We start from the raw sequence: 20,425 nt of genomic DNA, 5'->3' as shown, positions 1-20,425 counted from the left end.
TCTCTTTGTTCAAGGAAATTCCCAGCTTTCAGAGATTACATGACTGCCTCAGTGTATTCTCGGGAACCTTCTAATGAGATTCAAGTTTAGTAATTGGCTCCCTCGGCTCCAGGATGCCAATATTTACACTCGAAGGGGTTTACTCTTTCAAAGTCAAGATGTTAGATTGCCTTGAATGCTGTGCTAATGAAACAATCTTAAAGGTAATTTAATTACTTTGAGCAAGCCATTGTTCTGCGTCCATGCTCCTCAGAACTCTGTCTCTTTTGGAGACCTTGGAATGTGAAACGGTGTTTCAGATGCAAATCGCAGTGGCCATGTTGGCTGCCAGTTTTTTAAAAAATTAACTGCAGGATTTTTTTCCAACCTATTAACTAATATTCCTTATTTGGCATATCGTTTTTATTGACGGGTATGCACACAGAAATGCTGTAGTCATCGTCAAGGAGCATGGAGGAGTCCCACACTAACTTTGCACATGGGCTCTGAGCTCTGTGCAAAGCTATCATTTCCAGAGTGCAAGTGGTGGCCAACTCCATTACCACACTGGTGGACCCAATCGTGATGCAGCATCTAATGGTTAAGCACAAGCAGAAGTGGAACCTCAGACTAAAGTCATGCAAGTTCAGCTTGCTGCCATGCAAGCTCAGACTGCTGCCAACATAGCTGCAAATGCCAGTGTTCAAAGGGGCTTACAGGATTTCACAACAGTCCATCAATTTGTCCCCCAAGACCTTGCTAGGAACTGCCCCGGGGAGTAGCAGTGGCTCCATGGAGCACAAACCTGCTGTCTTCTCTCAGGACACATTCATCCTACCACCACTGCCACTCCACCAGTACTCTTGCCCATCATCAGCCACGCTAGACCGCTGCCGCCAACGTGGTGCAGTTCAAAGCCAGGTCTTCTAGGCCCAGAGTTGGTTCAGGGTGTGCTGCAGGGCCATCAGCAGTCTCCCCCACTGGAAGTCAACAGCCTTCTGCTAGCTATGCTGCAGCCTTTGGGGTAGCACTGCTTAGCAGCACTAGGACAAGCAAAGGCAGCTGTAAGACAGGCACTAAGGGAATTCACAAGGGTGATCGTTTGATTTATAAAGTTGTTTTGAAATATTTGTTTTGTGATGGTTTTGATTTCAGCATTGCAGCCAAGAGGACACTGTGATGGTCAAAGAGGGAAGGTGTGGTGTGGGACTGTTGCTGAATGGGGAATTGGGGTTGTGTTCACTAGTCCTGCAGTCGAATGAGCTGATCAAGGACAGCCCAGCTAGAAAGGGGCTGTGTTGACTGCCTCCTGCTCCTCAGCTGCTCGCCGTATACATGGTGGCAAAGGCTGTGCTCTCATCATGGCGAGGTTCTGCAGGATGCAGCAGACCATGAATTGTGACATGTGCTCTGGAAAGTACCACAGGGCTCCTCCAGAGTGTCCAGACAGCGGAGGCATTTCTTAAGCACCTGAATGGTCTCCTTGATGACATTTCCTATGAAGCAGAGACATCGCATGCACTGTTCCTCACTGATGTTGAGGTAGAAGAATTGCTCCCTGAAGACGCTGGGTGGATAGTGCCTCTTACTGAAAGCCCTTCCCTCCCTCCTCCTCCTCCCTCTTTGAGCAGCTTGTCCTCCTCTGTGTCACCTCTGCTCATTCTCCCTCTCTTGCTTCAGGCCAAGGGGGATAGAAACTACTGCATCCAGGACTGGGAGCAAGTGGCCTGAGCAGAAACCTTGAAGTGAGAACTAAGGTCTTCACCTTGTGCCACACAACTCCCTGTAGATTTCAGCAACTTCGACTAGCAGTACAAACTTCAAGACACTGCTACTAACTCAGTAACAGCCAGCAGAATTCAATCACCAACTAACCTAATTGTAGCTGATGATCCCTTTAAATAGTGCTGGTCGGAGGAAGGGGTCCTTCCTGCTGCTGAACACATGTTCAACTGTGTGAGGTTAAGACACAGCATTAGCTAGAACATTAAGGTCGAAAAAGCACCGCTAGAGTCAAATCAACGCTATCCGCTGGCTGACATCACAATCTGCCTATTCTGAATACCTCCAGCACACACTCCCAGCTCTCGCACTAATAACCTAGCCAAAATGGCATCCGGGCACCAGAAGTGCGTACACAGCATGGACATCATTTTGGAACCGAAACGGCACCCACAGCACCGGAAATACAGCGTTATGCAACCGAATTCTGCAGCCTTTGCTTCTATACACGTTTTTATGTGTAACACAAACATTTATTGTGATATTTGAAGCAAGAGATAGGAAATTAATTCACTGGGAAGAAATAGGCAATGTTAATAAATTACATTACTGCCTATCTCTCTGATACTCTTAGTTCTTGTATTAGTCACTACTCCATTTGCTTTCTTCAGAAATGATTGCTCTTCGTTCTCACTCGAATACTAAGAGTGTTACAGGGTACTACTGAATTTTAACAATGACTGGATCAGTCAAATTCTGCTTTTATTATACAGTATTGAAATATTTCCACTAATATTTTAAGATCATATACCATGATTCTGTCACTTTAAAATTAGATCCTTTGGTGTTGGGTGACTGAATAAGCAAAATTTTACTTTTATTGTAAGATTAGAGATGTGATTTTTTTTTGGTGGGCAAGTACATGCCACAATTCCATCCATTTTCCATGGAATTCCCAAATCAGTAACCTTAATGTGAATTCTCTTATCGCTTCCCTCACCAGCATTAGGAAATTGCATTAGTAACCATAGCAATAGTATTTTGAAAATATTTTTTGATGCAGAAATCAATAAGCGCATGGGAGTCTCTTCGACTCGCCACACTTTAGCCCCGCCTGTATGGCTGCCCGCCAGTTCTGGCGATCGCTGGCAACTGACTCCCACGACTTGTGATCAATGTCACAGGACTTCATGTCGCATTTGCAGACGTCTTGAAAGCGGAGACATGGACGGCCAGTGGGTCTGATACCAGTGGCGGGCTCGCTGTACAATGTGTCTTTGGGGATCCTGCCATCTTCCATGCGGCTCACATGGCCAAGCCACCTCAAGCGCCGCTGACTCAGTAGTGTGTATAAGCTGGGGATGTTGGCCTCCTTGAGGACTTCTGTGTTGGAGATACGGTCCTGCCACCTGATGCCAAGTATTCTCCGGAAGCAGCGAAAATGGAATGAATTGAGACGTCGCTCTTGGCTGACATACGTTGTCCAGGCCTCGCTGCCATAGAGCAAGGTACTGAGGACACAGGCTTGATACACTCGGACTTTTGTGTTCCGTGTCAGTGCGCCATTTTCCCACACTCTCTTGGCCAGTCTGGACATAGCAGTGGAAGCCTTTCCCATGCGCTTGTTGATTTCTGCATCCAGAGACAGGTTACTGGTGATAATTGAGCCTAGGTAGGTGAACTCTTGAACCACTTCCAGAGCGTGGTCGCCGAAATTGATGGATGGAGCATTTCTGACGTCCTGTCCCATGATGTTTGTTTTCTTGAGGCTGATGGTTAGGCCAAATTCGTTGCAGGCAGCCGCAAACCTGTTGATGAGACTCTGCAGACACTCTTCAGTGTGAGATGTTAAAGCAGCATCATCAGCAAACAGGAGTTCCCTAATGAGGACTTTCCGTACTTTGGTCTTCGCTCTTAGACAGGCAAGGCTGAACAACCTGCCCCCTGATCTTGTGTGGAGGAAAATTCCTTCTTCTGAAGACTTGAATGCATGTGAGAGCAGCAGGGAGAAGAAAATCCCACAGTGTGGGTGCGAGTCCTGAGGTACTGCTCCCTCGTCCCAGCACAGGCATAGCAGTTCATGTCGTGCTGAGAGTATAGAAGGCTTGGCACTCTTGATTATTTCAGGGGTAATGCTGTCCTTCCCAGGGGCTTTTCCACTGGCTAGAGAATCAATGGCATCACTGAGTTCCGATTTTGTTGGCTGTACGTCCAGCTCATCCATGACTGGTAGAGGCTGGGCTGCATTGAGGGCAGTCTCAGTGACAACATTTTCCCTGGAGTACAATTCTAGGTAGTGCTCAACCCAGTGGTCCATTTGCTTGCGTTGGTCAGTGATTGTGTCCCCTGATTTAGACTTGAGGGGGGCGATCTTCTTGATGGTTGGCCCAAAAGTTCTCTTAATGCCATCATACATTCCTCTGATGTTTCCGGTGTCTGAGGCCAGCTGAATATGACTGCATAGGTGTTGCCAGTAGTCATTTGCGCAGCGCCTGGCTGTGCAGTGCTTCTGGCTGCTTTAAGTGCTACAGATGTTAACTCGCAGGGGGCTTTCTTGTAGTTCAACAGTGCAATGCGCTTAGCGGCTATGACAGGTTCCAACTCTTCAAAATGAGATTGAAACCAGTCTGCATTCTGCTTCTCACATTTGCCATAGGTGGTCATTGCTGACTCATAGATGGCGTCTCTGATGTGGGCCCATTTGGTCTCAGCATCCCCTGTGGGAGTGTTTTGAAGGGCTTTTACAAGTGAATTTAGAAATTTTTGTAACAGCTGTGGATGAGAAATTCTGTTCTGCTTGGAGTGATATAGCTTCTTTGGTTTGAGTCTAACCTTGCTGCACACCAGGGAGTGGTCGGTGTCGCAATCCGCACTGTGGAAGCTGCATGTGATTTGTACACTGTTTAAGGAGGCTCGCCTGGTGACGATGAGGTCCAGCTGGTGCCAACGACGCGATCTTGGGTGCCTCCATGAAACCTGGTGACAGGGTTTAGTGTGAAAGAACGAGTTGGTGATGCAGAGGTTATGATAGGTACACAACTCAAGCAGTCTCTGTGCATTCTCATTCATCCTTCCAACGCCATAGTGCCCAAGGCAGGAGGGCCATGAGTCATGGTCGGCCCCAACCCTGGCATTAAAGTCCCCCAGCAGGAACAGGTGTTCGGTGTTGGGGATGCTACTAATGATATTATGGAGTTCCTCGTAGAACTGGTCTTTAGCTTCAGGTGGGGAGCAGAGTGTTGGAGCATAGATGCTGAGTAGGTATACTGTACCAGAGGCGGTGAGCAGTCGGATGGACAGTATGCGTTCCGAGCCATTTGAGGGAGGCTCTATCATGCTGAGCAAGGAGTTTCTGATGGCGAAGCCCACTCCATGCTGTCTTGGTTCTTCAGGATCCCTACCCTGCCAGAAGGTGGTGTAGTCTTGCTCTGTTAGAGATCCACTCGCAGGGAGGCATGTCTCCTGAAGTGCTGCAATGTCTACATTGAGTCTACTGAGCTCGTTGTTAATGATGGCGGTCTTCCAAGAATCGTTGATTTGTGTAAGGTCTTCCGACAGGCCAGGACACATAGTTCTGACGTTCCAGCTTGCAAAGCGAAGGGCTGGTACCTTCTTTCCTTTTTTCGTGTTGTTTGGTGCGGTGTTGCAGTCCACTTTTCGGGCAATGACCCTGAGCTCCAAGCACCCATTGAAGCAGGTGGACTGTGGCGGGACAGAACCTTATTGACCGGGGGCTGCCCGGTTGGAGGCGGGCGGTAGCTGTTCAGTGAGGTGCGATGACCTCTCCCACCGACAAAGGCAACCCGTGGCGCCCAATCTCTACGCCAATTGAGCTGGACTTATAACCCGTAACTGCTGCCTTCCGTGTTGTTTCGGTCGCTGTGAGGCGACTATGGAGTGACCTCTCCATGGCGCATGCCTGGGCGAATGTATGGAGATGGAGAGTTGTCCAAGCGTCAAAACCCCCCTCTCGGCCTTTCTGGTGGGGTCCAAAGGAGTGCAGAGAACGACGTTTGGCACCGTTATGGCTGCAGGAACTGCCGGAAACATGCCAAAGGTGACACATGACCGCCTACGGGGTTCCACTCCGGATTTTCTGTTAGGGTTTACCCCCTTAGCCTTGATCTCTCCCGAGACGCCCACAAGGCAGTGGGGTTGTTAGGGCCCCTACACAGGGGTAGAAGGATGCCGGTGGGAGGAGGGGGTGCGAGGGGGAGGGATGGAGGGAAGGGGGTGCGAGGGGGAGCTGGGAAGGAGGCTGTAAGGGGGTAGGGGGGTGCAGGGGGAAGATGGTGCGAGCTGGGAGAGTGGAGCTGGGAAGGGGAAGGGGGGGAAAGGGGGTGCAGGTAATAAACCATTTCATCAGTTCCCACCATCGCAACACGCAAAAAGCCACGAACGGCTCCCCGGCCACAACTTCAAAGCGCCCGCGTGAGATGGCTCGGAGAGCATCTGCAGCACAATGTCGGCGAATTCCTGCTGGTACTGGCGCCCGAGGCTGTCGCTCGCCTCCCGGAGGACGCGGATGAGCTTTCCCGGCATCGATGGTCGGAACTGATACAAGGACCAGGGGACACAGATTGAAAGTTTTGGGCAAAAGATGCAGGGGAAATATAGGAAACACTTTTTTACACAGCGGGTGGTAACGACCTGGAACTCACTGCCCACAGAGTGGTGGAAGCAAAGATGAACAATGACTTCAAGAGGAAGTTGGATGGCCACCTGAGAGAAATAGACTTGCAGGGCTATGGGATTGGGCCAGGGAGTGTGGACCGATAGCAAAGCTCTGTGGAGAGCTAGCATGGACTTGATGGGACAAATGGCCTCCTTCTGACTCTATGATGTTGTGGTGAACAGCTAAATCTCCCTCAACTAAGGTCACCAGCATTAAGTTAATTATTATAAAATAAAAACAAGAAATGCTGGAAATACTCAGCAAGTCTGGCAGCATCTGTGGAGAGAGAAGCAGAGTTAACGTTTCAGGTCAGTGACCTTTCATAAGAACTGGCAAAGGTTAGAAATGTAATAGGCTTTAAGCAAATAAAGCAGGAGTGGGGCAAGAGATAACAAAAGGCAAGGTGTTGCTAGGACAAGGTCACAGAGAATAACTGACAAGAAGGTCATGGAGCAAAGGCAAACGGTATGTTAACTGGTGTGCTGAATAACAAAGCGATAGTGCAGAGAGGGTGTTAATTGACAGAAAAATGAACAGCCCTAGCCCAAAGAACAAACATGAAAAAAGTGGGCAGGCACATGGTAAAAAAAATGACGAAACTAAAATAAAATAAAAAGTACAATAAATAACTAAAAATAAAAAGGGGGGCCCCATCATGCTCTGAAATTATTGAACTCATTGTTCAGTCCGACAGGCCTAATCAGTAAATGAGATGCTGTTCATCGAGCTTGTGTTGATGCTCACTGGAACGCTGCAGCAAGCCCAGCTCAGAGATGTGGGCATGAGAGCACACCCGCCCCCCCTGCTTCTCTCTCCACAGATGTCGAGTATTTCTGGCATTTCTTGTTTTTATTTCAGATTTCTAGCCATCTACAGTATTTTGCTTTTATTTAAGTTAATATCTTAATGATTTTAACCAGCAAAAAAAATGGACTTTATACCCACACTTCAGTTTTCATTAATTTTGTTCTGGATGAGTAGGAATTGACAGATCAGCACAAAACATGGATATATAGTCAATTAGGACCTCCAACATTACTCACCTCCACCTTTTTTGCTTAAAGTTAGAAAATACAGAATGCCAACTGCACTGTGTCTACTAAGGCGAGTTTTTACCTGAACCATGCAGGCCTGTTTTGTGGTACCTTCCGTTAATGTACGAAGTCGAGTCACAGCTCTGTCGTTGGTCTCTTTTGCTCCTACCAAAGAAAAAGTTATTAGCAACTTTAGGAAAAACTGTAACCCCCCTCATATTTCTGAGTGTGGGAAATAGGGAGATAGCGGGAGGGGGAAAACACAGGTTTAAACCACCCCCCCAAAAAACACTCCTCTTTTCTAATTTACCTCTTCAACAACTCCCTCTTCAGGTGGAACCCGGGCTATTTGTTTGGGTTTTTTTTGACTGGAATAAACCTGCTGAATCCGGTGGCGGCAGGGCGCGGGCACTCGCTCGCGGGGCTGGAAAACACCGTGAAAGGCGCGCGGCCCACGGACGCCGCGACGGTAGAGTGGTGCGTGTGCGGGGGGGGGGGAGGGGTGAAGAGTGGCCAGGTGCGCGCGCACCCGCGGGAGCCCTCAGTTTCTCTCCCCCCCCCCCCGCGCGCGCACACGCACACACGCTCTGCCCGCAGGAGATGCTCGCGCGCAGAGACCGGCTGGAGCCGGTATATAACAGCACGAAGGCGAAACAACAAGTAGTGGTGGAGGAAACGGGGACGGGTGGAAATCCGGAGGGAGAAGGTTACAGCGCAGAGTTTGTAGCGAACGAGATCCGGGCTGGCGAGGGAGCGACCTTGGGACTTCGCTGTATCACCAGCGTCATATAGCCAAGAGCAGGAGCAGCAAAATCTGGTTAGGGTTATAACCAATGCATCCCTCCGAACACCGGCAGAGTCGGTACGTTTTACCTGGCTGGTTTTACAGCAAAGGTAAGTATTGCCGCAGAGTACACCTGGAGCTGGACTAAACGTTTTAATTGCTTTATGTTTATATTTTTAAACCTTCGAGAAAAGTGTCGCTAAATATCACTTTGAATCCAGGGACTGACCTACAATATTTCCGTCTTTTTAAAAAAAAAATTTTAAGCAGGAGAAAATATACTGATCAATTAAAGGTTTTGAATGTGGTTTTTTTTTGTACTGTATTGGGATCCGGCGGGCAAGTGCAGCTGATGTCATCTCCGTTTATAATTTCATTTTTCTCGCTAAAAGTAAATTAAACTATTTTACGAAATAATATCGTTGTCATTTTGGAAGCTTGATTTTTTTTTTTTGTAATTGTTTTTCCTCAGCCCCAAAAAGCAGGTCAACAACTTAAGGTTAATTTGAGTGGCAAGACCGGATCTCAAGCAAATTTACAGCAGAGCTGCGGCACTGAGCTGGTGAGTATGGTAGCAATCTTTAACGGGTTATATCGTGAAACGCACGTCAGAAAAGCTCAAGATGCGGAACAAATGATGTAACATTTTTAAAAATCGCCTGCTACCGTATATATTTGGACTTCTCTGAAATTCCGTCATTCATTTTACACGTTTAAAGAAGTTTGAGCAATTAAAGCCAAAAATCCCTTTGGGTGCGGTATTAGGGGGCAACTTTATGTGGATTTGGATCCAGTTCGTTTCATAGCAAGGTGCTGCGATGCAGTCGGATTTCCAGCAGAGCAAGTGGCTGAATAATTTACTGCATCTCTTCTGTCAGGTGAACTCAGTGGGGCGCTCTCCCTCGCACCGATTCTACCCAAGAATTATTTAACACGTGTCCGAAAATTATAATGCTAACGTTTAACGTTACAATCATATTAAAACTTTTCCGGTCTACTCACGATTTGTCATTGTAAATACCTTGCGGGAGAGAAGCGAATAAAGTGTCGACTGCTACTAAGAGACGAAAAGTTGAACCACAGATTGAAAAACGATAATTTAGTTGTTGCAATGGGCTACAGCCAGTGTGTGGCTGCGGGGAAATAGCGCTTTGCCACTAACGTGCTTAGTGCTCCCTCCAGCTGTTCAGTCACATTGCGTACAATCGCACTGAGGTACAGACTGGCCGGCAGATGGTGCAAAAAACGAATCTGCCCTCATCCTCATACTGTTCTGCTTGTTTGCTTGACTGAATCGCACTTGGTCAGTTTGAGACTTTTGAGCCTTGATGCTGGGAATGGCGAGAGTTTAAAATGACGACATTGTGTAGACTGCCATTTTTCTCTCTCTCATATATATATATATATATATATATGTTATATATCTAATGAGTTTTTGTTCATTTTGGATTTATGTACAAATTGCTAGCTATTCAGACATTTTATCTACTTGATCACCTAGACCTCCTCTTTGGCTTCCAATGAACGAGCATCAGCGATTATGTGTAGCATAATTTTTTTTGTAATTTAGAGAGATAGCACTGAAACAGGCCCTTTTGGCCCACTGAGTCTGTGCTGACTAACAACCACCCATTTATACTAATTTTACATTAATCCCATATTCCCTACCACATCCCCACCATTCTCCTACCATCTACCTACACTAGGGGCAATTTACATGGCCAATTTACCTATCAATATTTGGCAAAAAAAAAAGTCTCGGATAGCAGATCTATTCCTGCCAAATTGAATTAGCTAGGGCACTGTCACAAATGAGATGTGAAGCAGTTGCAGAGATTTTCCTCCAGAGAGCTGCTCCTTAATTTCAGTGGATGGGGATGGAAAATTAGGCAAGAACAAATTGCTATCTTGCCATCCATTTCTGTCCATTTGGCAATACCAAAAAATGCCATATAAGTTGATAGAGTAATGTGATGCATCACATTTTCTGTCAATACAGCAACACTGGACATGGACAACATTTTGTATATAGTGGGTCTCCAGCTCTTGGTAAATCTGACTAAGAGTTTTTTAAAAAAGTAAAATGTGCCCATGGTGTCCAATTAATTGTGGGTGCCCCACTGGTACTTTTGTACAAATACTGGAGAGGCCAGATGCTTCATCCCAGCCTAGAGGAAGACAACCCTTTTAAATTGTGGGCCGAAGGGCCTGTTCTGTGCTGTATGTTCTATGTTCTATGTTCTAAATTGCTGCAGGTGCCAGGGTGAATTTTCTACTTTTTCCACTGCACAATTGGAAATCCTGCTCTGAACTGCCAAAGTATCTTAAATTAGGTTGGCCTGGGGAAATTCTCCATGGTGAGCAGCACCACTGTCAAGCAGCTGAAGTTTGTACCCAACCACACTCGCAGTCTGGGTTTTTAAAGACCATACCTGTACCAGCTCAGTCTTTTTTAATTCATTCACAGATGTGTAAAGCTAGCATATACTGCCCATCCTTGATTGGCCTTGAGAAGCTGGTGGTGAGCTGCCACCTTAAACTGCTGCACTCTTTGTGGTTAAGGTAGAGATTTCCAGGATTTTGATTCATTGGCTAAGGAATGCCGATTTATACTTCCAGTTCAATGGTGTGTACTTGAGGGGCTCTTGGTGATGTTTCCATGCACTGGCCGCCCTCGTTCTTCTAGGTGGTTGCAAATTTGGGAGGTGCTGTCAATAAAAGCAACAACTTGCTAGATAGTACATGCTGTAGCTATGTTGCAGCACTGGTGGAGAGAGTGAAGGTTTAAGGTATTGGATGGGGTGCCAATCAAGCAGGTCATGTCTTGTGTCAAGCTTCAAGTTGTTGGAGCTGCACTAATCCAGGTAAGTGGAAAGTATTCCATCACACTTCTCACTTCTTCTACATTGTAGATAGTGGAAAGGCTAAGTGGTGAGTTACTCTTCACCGAACACCCAGCCTTTAACTAGCTCTTGTAGCCAGAGTGTTTATCTGGCTGGTCCAAATTGGGTTTCTGGTAACTAGTTAGCCTCAGAATGTTGGTGGTGGGGGTGAAATCAACTGACAATGTTGTTGAATGTCAGAGAGGTGAACAGAGACTCTCTTGTTGGAGAGGGTTATTCCTTGGCAATTGTCATAGTCATTATGGCACAGAAGGTCATTCACCCCACTGAGTCCATGCTGGCTCTCTGTAGAGGAATCCAGTCAGTCCATTCCCCTGCTCTATCCCTATAGCTCTGCAAGTTTATTTCCCTCAAATGCCCATCCAATTTCCTTTTGAAATCATTCATCGTTTCAATTTCCACCACCCTCCTAGGCAGTGGGTCTCAGGTCATTACCACTCGCTGCATTAAAATAAAAATCTTCCTCCATTCCCCCTGCATCTCTTCCCCAAATCCTTAAATGTGTCCCTTTTAGTCCTTGTACCCTATGCTAATGGGAATAGCTTTTCTTTGGATAGGTTTAAATAAAGGTAAACAATCTCCCCTCAATCACCTTTGGCTCCAAGAACAAACTCGGCTTCTCCAACCTAACCTTGTAGCTAAAATCCCTCAGCCCTGGAACCATTCTGGTAAATCTCCTCTGCAACCCTTTCAAGGACCCTCACATCCTTCTTAAAGTGTGATGACCAAATTTGGATGCAAAACTGTGGCCCAACAAGAGCTTTTATAAAGGTTCAGCATAACTTCCCTCCTTCTGTATTCAACACCTCTCTATATGAAGCCTAAGATCCCATATGCTTTGCTAATTACTCTCTCAATATGTCTTGCTACCTTCAAAGATCTATTCACTAAAGCCTGGCTACCTGATCTAAACCCAACTATTTGTTGGGTTTGCATTCAGGGTTGGGCTGGACTGTATTGTTTTGTTCCGCATTGTTTTTTTGGTCTATGATCTCTTTCTGTTTCAAAAATATTTGTTGTTTTTGGGTCGGGCATTTTTTAAAAAAAAAAGGATTTGGGCCCTGGTCGGGTTTGGGTTGGCTGTTGTCGGGTTTTAACTTTATACCCGAGCCAGGCTTTACTATGCACATGAAGCCCCAGGTCCCTCTTTCCCTGCACGCTCTTTAGAACCGACCCGTTAACTTGAGATTGCCTCTCCCTAACCCTTCTGCCAAAATGCATCATATCACATTTATTTGCATTAAATTCCATCTGCCACTTGGCTGCCCATTTTGCTAGCCTATTTATGTCCTGTTGCAGTCCTTTGGTATCCTCACTGTTTGGTATCATTGGCAAATTTTGAAATTTTACCCTGTCTTCCAATATCTGAGTCGTTTATTTATATAGCTCTCACTCTCTCCCCTCCTCCCTCACTCCTCCCCTCAGCGGTGGTCCTAGCACTAAGCTTTAGGGAACACCACTGTCTACCATCCTCCACTCTGGAAAAACAACTATTTACCACTATTTGCTGCTTTCTGACCTTAAGCTAATTTTTTTTTATCCAAGCTAACACTGACCCTCTGATTCCACGAGCCTCAATTTTGTTAACCAGCTTTTTATGTGGTACTTTGGCTATATGGATTTTAAGCAAGCACCCAGCCTCAGCATTTTTAAGCCATCTTTCCCTTATTGCCTTTACATTATATTTCCACACAGCTATCTGTGCTTGCAGCTCATCAACCTTATTCACCACACTCTTGTGTATTTGCATACATGCATTCAAGACCTGTCCTGCATTCCATGTAGATCTTCTTAATGTGTTATCTAATATGTAGCACTAGCCAACATGCACTCTTTTATGCACCTTATTCCTCTTTTCTACTTCAATATGCTGGTGCCAATTTAGTTTAAATCCTCCCAACCACACTAGTGAACCTCCCTGTGAGAAAATTAGTCCCAGTCCTGTTGAGGTGCAACCCATCCCTTTTTTGAATATAGGCCTCCTGCCCCAGAAATGGTCCCAATGCTCCAAGAATCTGAAGCCCTCTGTCCTGCACCATGCCTCATGCCATACATTGATCTTCCCTATCTTCCTATTTCTACTCTCGTAAGCATGTGACACTGGCAGTAATTCAGAGATTACTATCTGTGAGGTCCTATTTTTTAACTTCCTCCCTAGCTCCTGAAAGTCTGATTGTAGGATCTCAATACCTGCCCTCCCTACATCATAGGTACCAATGTGTATCACAAGTTCTGGCTCAATCCCTGCCTCCTGTAGAATATTTTACACCCTCTCCCTGATGTCCTTGACCCTGGCACCAGGGAGGCAACACACCATGAGGGACTCAGGATGACTTACTGAAATGCTTGTCTGTCCCCCTATCTATGGATTCTCATAACAACTGCATTTCTACTGTTTGTTCTTGTGCAGTCCTTTGCCGATTGGTGCCATGGGCTGGATTTTACATTTTGGATTTTGTCAGCGGACGTGAACAATTGTCACGGAGCCGCTTGGATGTTAAACGTGGCAGCTCATTTAAATGGCCCGGGCGTCGGTCCATCCCCAGCAATGGCGTCAGGCGCTGATGCCATTTTTAAAGGGCTTCAAGCCCTACATTGCAGTTTAAATATTTAAAGGAGCACCTGCCACTTAACAGCCCAAGTCTGAATATTGTCCAGGACCCTCTCCCACCCCTGCCCCCAATAAGCATAGAAGTAATTACCTGCCCTCTTTCACCCCCCCACCCCCAACACTTACCCTGTGCTGCTGACCATCTCCTCCTTTTCCCCCCCAAGTTCATCAACTTTTAAACTTTACCCCTTCCCACCACCCCTTAGACCGATTGAAATTAATCTGACCCCATTTCCCCCACACTGAAAAACTTACCTGCTCCCCCCTCCCCACCAGCGTTCCACCTCTGATCCCCGGACGAGAATCCGAAGGCACAGAAGTGTCGGCCACCGGCACCAATATCTCCCTGGAACGTGGAGTGGGTAAGTAATTAATTTGTTTATTTAAATTAAATTTGCATATGTAAATTTTGGTCCTGTCACCTAGCAGTGGGGAGGGCTGCCACGAGGCCTCACCGCCGACAATATCGGGCTGGGCCTTCCTGGCATCGAGGCCCATAGTGGGCCTGTCCTTGAGGCATTTTCCGGCCCCCTGCCACAAAACCCAATATCGGGGGTGCAGTAAAATTCAGCCCTATATGTTGCTATGGCTGAGGAAGCAGTTATAGTTCAATGTTGAGGTTAACAATCCATTCAACGCTTTCAGCTGATGCAGTGTGAATGGTTGTGATGCCACCAGGAATGGCTCTCCGAGCAAGAGTTGTGGACTGCACTCAATGTTGTCAATCCCAGCAGTCTCCAAAGCTGAGCACTGGGTTGAGAGTGACACACACCCTAAAGATTCCTGCACTTCCTGTTCTTCCAGATGACCACCCATCTACTATCCTGATGCTCCAGTAACTCTAACTGCCCTTCAAGCTTGGTAATCCTGAGCTCAAACTCAAGCAGCTGGAGACACTTCCTACACACATGGTCCCCCAAGACATGATTTTCCTGAGGTTTTTTGCTCCTAGTGTAAACCAGTGCCCTAGATTAGTGAGAGAAATATTCACCAACCAGTCTCTTAACTGCTTTCCTGCAACATCACAATTTTTGATTTATTTTTCTGTCCTTTTTCAAACGCTTTCTGTCTCCAGCTGACTTCCCGCTGCCACTTTTAACTGTGGGTCTCTGGCGCTGTTCTCTCTCATGCTCACTCTCTCTTGTAAGGTGTGAATGTTACCTGCCACTTAACAGCCCAAACCTGAATATTGTCCACGTCCTGCTGCATGCAGATACGGACTGCTTCATGACCAGAGGAGTCGAGAATTGAATTATAATGAACACTACAATCATCAGCAAACATCCTCACTTCTGACCTTGCAACGGAAGGAAAGTCATTGAAGATGGTTCGACCTAGGAAACTGCACTGTGGAACTTATGCAGGAATGTCCTGGAGCTGAGATGATTGGCCTCCAACAACCACAACCATCTTCCTTTTGTACTAGGTATGACTCCAACCAGTGGAGAGTTTTCCCCCTGATTCCCATTGACTTCAGTTTTACTAGGGCTCCTTGATGCCACACTTGGCCAAATGCTGCCTTGATGTCAAAAGCAGTCACAGTGGGTGTGATTACATTTTCAGTATACCTTTCTAGAGAGGAAATGATGTAACTACCAAGTGACTGAATTGCATCCTCTGTATGCTGAGCACCAGATATCCAGATGTTCTCTTGCAATGTAATGCCATGTTACTACCCTCAATAAAAGAACCCACTATTTAAGCATTAACTGACCCCTGCTGAGTGGTTGGTGTCTTGATGTATGAAGTCTTAGTAAGCACAAGGAAAAGAAAACACAATGTGGCAGCAGCAGTGGATTATTTTTATTTTGGAATCCACCAAATACAACCTCAGCCAGAAGTGAAGAAGATTTGAAGACTCAAAGATTTTCGACTCTATGTTCAGCATGCACAGCGTGGAACCAGCGATAGTGGAGAAACTAAAAGTGGCTGGTAAGCAATAACTGACTTCGAAGTCAAAACCGCCCAAGTGTAAAAACCAAAGACTGCTAAGCAGCGAGTTCCACAAGTTTTTAAAAATTGGAACAGCGTGTCAAGGGGTATAGTGCCGGGCAGTGCTCAGCTAGAGAAAGCGAGTTACAGGAACACGGGCAGCCAGATCGATCACAAGCAAGGGAAATCGGTTGCAAAAGTTAACGGCAAAAATGAAAGTGAAAGTAAAAGTCTGCATTGCCATTACAGGCTGTGCAAGCATTGTGGTGCATTCCTGCCACAACCCAGCTTCGTGGACGGAGTCAAGAAAAAATGCATGAAAATGACAACAGCACAACCCATTTGAACGTTAAATGTCATTTTCAGCCCATTTGGAGCACCCAGGGAGATCATATCGGACAATGGACATGTGCGAAAAGTGGGGCATTGACTACACCAAGTCATCTCCACACCACCCAAGATCCAAAGGCATGGTTTATACGTACCAGTGAAATCACTAATTCAGAAGTGTAGGAAAACCAAGCAGGATCTATACATTGCTTTACCTCCAGAGCAACTTCCTTGAGTGCAACAATACTGGCGGAACTATTACTTGGCAGGTCAATACATACAAATGTACCTCACTTCCATCGCTCAACCCTTGCAGAAGTGAGAGGCATTTTTCGGAAAAACAGGAGTGGATGAAAGATGGCATGATGGGAAAGCAGGTAAAGAATTGTCAGGCCTATGGATAGGACAGCAAGTAAGAGTTCAGCATCCCACAGAAAGTACATGGCAGCCAGCTGAAGTAACCTGGATCTGTCCAGGGACAAGGTCATACAAGCTCAGTACAACCAGTGGAGCAACTGAGAACAAACAGAGGGCAAATCAGAGAAGTACCTCATTCTCAACATCCAGGTAACTCCATTGCATCTGGGACCAGGTCCAAGGCCACATTCAGTGTAACATCCAAGCATACTAACTCTCACAGATCACGGAGAAGATCCAACAATCGCAAGCCAACATTAGTCGCTCGCTCTCTCCCCTCCCTCTAGGGGGCAGAGAAACCGAGGGTGATGGATCACCGGAGAATGCAGTTGAGTGTCCCAGAGAATAAAGGAGAGTAACAGAGACTCCTCCCCCACAGTCAGAGGAAAAAGGAACCTGAAGCCAAAAGTCTTTTCATGAATCCAGGGAGTTCAGGATAGATCTGTTTTTCCCCCACCCTCCCACTACTAACTATCCTGGAGAAAAGAGGAAATTTAAAGCAGCCCTGGCATCCGCCCCCACATCCCAAAACAGACCATCTTAATGAGCTTCAAGACTGGTGAATGAATAGAAGTGAGAAATGCATGGTTTTCTTTCTGTATCTTACATTTCTGTCAAACTCTGTAATGAAATGTGTCATTTTCTTCAAATCGCATTTCATTCCCCTGCATGTGGAGGTGTCAGGCAAACCCTACCTGCCAAGACAGGCACAAATTATTTTGCCACATGCACATGGAAAAGTCCTGGGGAAAATTGATGTACAGAGAGATTTGGGTGTTCAGGTCCATTGTTCCCTGAAGGTGGCAACGCAGGTCAATAGAGTGGTCAAGAAGGCATACGGCATGCTTTCCTTCATCGGACGGGGTATTGAGTACAAGAGTTGGCAGGTCATGTTACAGTTGTATAGGACTTTGGTTCGGCCACATTTGGAATACTGCGTACAGTTCTGGTCGCCACATTACCAAAAGGATGTGGATGCTTTGGAGAGGGTGCAGAGGAGGTTCACCAGGATGTTGCCTGGTATGGAGGGCGCTAGCTATGAAGAGAGGTTGAGCAGATTAGGATTATTTTCATTAGAAAGACGGAGGTTGAGGGGGGACCTCATTGAGGTGTACAAAATCATGAGAGGTATAGACAGGGTGGATAGCAAGAGGCTTTTTCCCAGAGTGGGGGATTCAATTACTAGGGGTCACGAGTTCAAAGTGAAAGGGGAAAAGTTTAGGGGGGATATGCGTGGAAAGTTCTTTACGCAGAGGGTGGTGGGTGCCTGGAACGCGTTGCCAGCGGAGGTGGTAGATGCGGGCACGATGGCGTCTTTTAAGATGTATCTAGACAGATACATGAATGGGCAGGAAGAAAAGAGATACAGAACCTTAGAAAATAGGCGACATGTTTAGAGAGAGGATCTGGATCGGCGCAGGCTTGGAGGGCCGAAGGGCCTGTTCCTGTGCTGTAATTATCTTTGTTCACATTAAAACTTAAAATTGCAAGCCCTAACCGGGTGCCAGACAATGTTGAAATAATGGGGATCTAGCAGTTGCAACTCCAATACACCGAAGTGGTCAGACCAGTTTTGGACACATGACTGGTTGGAGTTTGAATTTGAACTTCCAACCAAGGTTTTTGAGAAGAGACAAAATCGTGTGCTCCTGGAGTAAAGACCTTCTAGGACTGAACACCTCCTCTCCTATCTGCCTGCCTTCATCTCTTCCCACAGAATGAATCTTGTGAAAACACATGAAACTCAGAAGGGTTTTAAGAAGATTACTGGGCCCCAACGAGTCGCAAGACCATATCTTCAGCCAAGGACTACAGAGAGCTCGAGAAACCATAACCAGATATTGCCTCAAACTGTTCTACTTATCTTTTTTCTGTTCCTATCTGTATGTTTATATCGTGTGTGTGTGTGTGTATGCTAGCATGAGCATGTCATATGTTTTGTAGGCGTGAACCATAGAGTTTAAGGTTTTAATAAATTTTTCTTTCTGCTTTAAACCAAAGAAAGCCTGTGTGTGTTCAGTTATTTGCCTGATAATTGGAAACTGTGAAAAAGGATTCACAAAGGGGGAGCTCAAAACACTGTTTTTAAAAAAAAATTAAAGAAAGACCAAGTAAAGACAGCAAAAGACCCCCTAGATATTTTCTCACCTGGCCATAACAATAAACACATTTTTCTTGCATTCTAAATAGTTATGTTTAATTACAAGGGGGATCTTTTTTTAGTTCGGTGGGGAAGGATGTTGTAGTACACCTTTACTAGAGAAGAAATGATATAACATACAATATGACTGAATCTCATCCTTGGACGTTGAACAGATGTTTTCTTGCAGTGTAATGCCATGCTACTACCCTCAAAGGAAATTTAACTGTTAACTGACTTCCTGCATAGCTGGTGCCTTTATGTCTGAAGTCTGAGTAAGCACAATGAAAAAGAAAATGCAGCAACTCTCATCTCACCTCGTGGAATTTAGCCTTTTTTTCCATGTTTGGACCAAGGGTGTAACGAAGTCTGGAGCTGAGTGGGCCTAGCAGAACCCAATATGAACATTGAGTAGGTTATTGATGAGTGAGTTCTACTTTGATAGCACCATCAATAACACCTTCCATTAATTTGCTCGAGAGTAGACTGAGGTGGTAATTTCTGGATTGGATTTGTCCTGCTTTTTGTGTTTGTGGACCGGACATACCTGGGCAATTTTCCACTTTGGGTAGGTGCCAATGTTGTAGCTGTATTTATTTGTTTGGCTAGAGGGGCGGCTAGTTCTGGAGCACAGGCCTTTAGCGCTACAGGCAGGATGTTTTGAAGGCTCTACTGTCTTTGTATCAAGTGGGTCAGCCATTTCTCGATCATGTGGAATAAATCAAATTGACTGAAGACTGGCATCTGTAATGCTGGGAACCTTGGGAGGAGGCAGAAATGGATCATGCACTCTGGCCCAAAGATGTTTGCAAATGCTTCAACCTTGTCTCTTGCACTCATGCTGGGCTCCACCAACATCAAGGATGGGGATGTTCAAGAAATCTCTTCCTCTTGTTAGTTTTTTAATTTTCCACTATCATGAGGGCTACAGAGCTTTGATCTGATCACTTAGCTCTGTCTATAGCATGCTGCTTCCGCTGTTTAGCACACATTTAGTCCTGTGCTGTAGTTTCATCAGACACATTATTTTTAGGTACACCTGGTGCTGCTCCTAGCATGTTCTCCTACACTCCTCATTGAACCAGTGTTGGTCCCCTTACTTGATGATATTGTAGAGTGAGGAATATACCAGGCGATGAGTTTTCAGATTGTGGTAGAATACAATTCTGCTTATGGCCCATGGTGTCTCATGGATTTCCAATTTTGAGCTGCTAGATCTGTTCTGAATCTGTTCCATTTAGCACAATGTAGTACCACAGAACATGATAAACAGTGTCTGCAGTGTGAAGATGGGACTTCATTTCCAAAAGGATGATGTGATGGTCACTGCTATTAATACTGTCATGGGCAGATGCATCTGTGACTGGTAGATTGATAAGAATAAGGCCAAGTAGGCTCTTTCTTGTGTTGGTTTTCTTATCACCTGCCGAAGGTGTAATCTGGCAGTTATGTCCTTCAGGGCCCAGTCAGTAGAGGAGCTACTCTTGGTGATGGATATTAGAGTTCCCCCACTCCGAGTATGTTCTGTGCCCGTGCTGCCCTCTGTTTTTCTTCCAGGCAGTGTTCAATGTGGAGGAGTACTGCTTCTTTAGTTGAAGGAAGGCAATAGATGGTAATGAACAAGAGGGCTCCTTGCCCATGGTTGACCTGATGCTGACTTCATGGGGTCTGGAGTCAATGTTGAAGACTCCCAGGGCCACTCCATTGTCTCTCGAGATAAGGAGGCCCAAAAGATGGGATTAGTGTAGGATTAGTATAAATGGGTGGTTGATGGTCGGCACAGACTCGGTGGGCCGAAGGGCCTGTTTCAGTGCTGTATCTCTAAACTAAACTTAACCCAAACGCCGTTGCTTTATGTGCAACTTTGGGATCATAATACTGAGCAGGCCTCGATACGG

General features: G+C 46.0%; 2 protein-coding genes across 5 annotated transcripts in view; one reads left to right on the top strand and one right to left on the bottom strand.

Moving 5' to 3' along the window:
• Positions 1 to 7,904, bottom strand: part of arsg (arylsulfatase G) — a 120,721-nt gene extending 112,817 nt beyond the window's left edge. For both annotated transcript variants that reach the window (XM_068058250.1, XM_068058251.1), the window contains exons 1-2: positions 7,721 to 7,904; positions 7,493 to 7,575 (exon numbers count right to left, since the gene is read on the bottom strand). The gene's annotated coding sequence lies outside the window, so the exon portion shown is untranslated. The remainder of the gene's footprint in view (positions 1 to 7,492; positions 7,576 to 7,720) is intronic.
• The window catches only part of LOC137384352 (monocarboxylate transporter 7-like), a 38,118-nt gene continuing 25,098 nt past the window's right edge, over positions 7,406 to 20,425 (top strand). For 2 of the 3 annotated variants that reach the window (XM_068058254.1, XM_068058252.1), the window contains exons 1-2: positions 7,944 to 8,304; positions 8,667 to 8,756. The gene's annotated coding sequence lies outside the window, so the exon portion shown is untranslated. Of the gene's footprint in view, positions 7,481 to 7,943; positions 8,305 to 8,666; positions 8,757 to 20,425 lie in introns of those variants that run through there. The other variant, XM_068058253.1, reaches the window with a different exon arrangement.

This window comes from Heterodontus francisci, chromosome 26 (genome assembly GCF_036365525.1).
Source record: "Heterodontus francisci isolate sHetFra1 chromosome 26, sHetFra1.hap1, whole genome shotgun sequence".
Classification (NCBI taxonomy): Eukaryota; Metazoa; Chordata; class Chondrichthyes; order Heterodontiformes; family Heterodontidae; genus Heterodontus; species Heterodontus francisci.
The sequence above is the reverse complement of the archived record's forward strand: the minus strand, read 5'-3'. Positions and strand labels throughout refer to the sequence as shown.